Here is a 1,932-nt window from a genome sequence, read left to right as displayed (position 1 = left end):
TCCTTCCTACCTACAACCCCCTCCTGGAATCATGATAGGTATCGATCTATCCTACCTACTGACCCCCCAGGGGGTACGTGTTAGATATCGATCTATCCTGACTACCCCCACCCCACCCCCCCGATACTGATCATGATATGTCCTTCCTACCTACAACCCCCTCCTGGAATCATGATAAGTATTGATCTACTCCCCGACTAAAGACACCCCTCCCTGGAATCAGTGTGTTGGTGGGTTGGAGGTTTAGAACGAAGAAGTGAATCATGTTAGCTTGACCTCTTATACGTGCGCTAAGATTCATTATCAGCCGGAGAAACATCCCACGCAAATAACTTTTATAGCGGCGAACGTTAAAACTTATTTTGAGTTATGCTTATAGGTAAAAAGAAATCTTCAAAACTCGGTAGCGCGATTTATAGCCTTTTAATTACACCAATCAGTTAAAACACACGCCATTCTCTCATTAAAATCGTTAGAGATTTCCTTTTTACTGACAGATGCAATTTTATCTGTATCTCGGTAACAACCTATCGCAGGCAAACTACGAACACTGCTACAGGTAGGCATTTGACATGTGTCTTTATGGTCTACTGATAGGCTATACATACAGAAATACGTAGATAACAAAGAGTTTTTGGCTTAAGGTTTGCGGAATATTAATGTACTACCCAGGTATATGCACTGAGGATATGCGTGAGTGAACTATATAGATAGGTACATGTGTTCTGTTACAATGGTTTGGTTTAGTACTGTTTAACGTCCTATCAACAGCTATGGTCATTTAAAGACGGCCTCCCCTGGTGCAAGACGCATGCGTGTAGTGTATGCGTGTGCGTTGTGGGAGGCTGCGACATGTTCTCGTTTGTCTCCTTGTGATAGCGCGGACCTGATGCCGACTTTATAGTGCTACCTCACTGAAACATACTGCCGAAGACACCAAGCAGGACACCCCACCCGGTCACATTATACTGACAACGGGCGAACCAGTCGTCCCACTCCTAAATTGCTGAGCGTTAAGCAGGAGTAGAGACTACAGTACCATTTTTACAGACTCTGGTATGTCTCGGCCAGGGGACAGAACCCAAAACCTTCCTCACATAGACAAGAACATGTGTTCTATAATAGCTTCACGTGTTTTATAACAGGTACGCGTGTTCTAAAATACTTACACATGTTCTATAAAAGTAACACGGGTTTTAATTGGTTCACGGGTTTTATAATAGGTAGACATGCTATTCAAAATTAAGTACATATGCTCTTCAATAGACACACGTATATATAATAGTTACATATGTTTTATTATAGGTACAAGTGCTACATAATAGGTACACGTGCTATATAATAGGTACACGTGCTATATAATAGGTATACGTGCTATATAATAGACACACGTATATATAATAGTTACATATGTTTTATAATAGGTATACATGTTTTATTATAGGTACAAGTGCTACATAATAGGTACACGTGCTACATAATAGGTACACATGTTTTATTATAGGTACAAGTGCTATATAATAGTTACATATGTTTTATAATAGGTATACATGTTTTATTATAGGTACAAGTGCTATATAATAGGTATACATGTTTTATTATAGGTACAAGTGCTATATAATAGGTACACGTTCTACATAATAGGTACACGTGTTTTATAATAGGTACACGTGCTATATAATGGGTACACGTGCTATATAATAGGTATACGTGCTATATAATTGGTACACATGCTACATAATAGGTACACCTGCTATATAATAGGTACACAATAGGCACACATGCTATATAATAGGTACAGGTGCTATATAATAGGTACACGTGTTTTATAGTAGGCACACGTGCTATATAATAGGTACACGTGCTATATAATAGGTACACGTGCTATATAATAGGTACACGTGCTATATAATAGGTACACGTGCTATATAA

This window comes from Mizuhopecten yessoensis, unplaced genomic scaffold (assembly GCF_002113885.1).
Source record: "Mizuhopecten yessoensis strain PY_sf001 unplaced genomic scaffold, ASM211388v2 scaffold893, whole genome shotgun sequence".
NCBI lineage: Eukaryota > Metazoa > Mollusca > Bivalvia > Pectinida > Pectinidae > Mizuhopecten > Mizuhopecten yessoensis.
The sequence above is the reverse complement of the archived record's forward strand: the minus strand, read 5'-3'. Positions refer to the sequence as shown.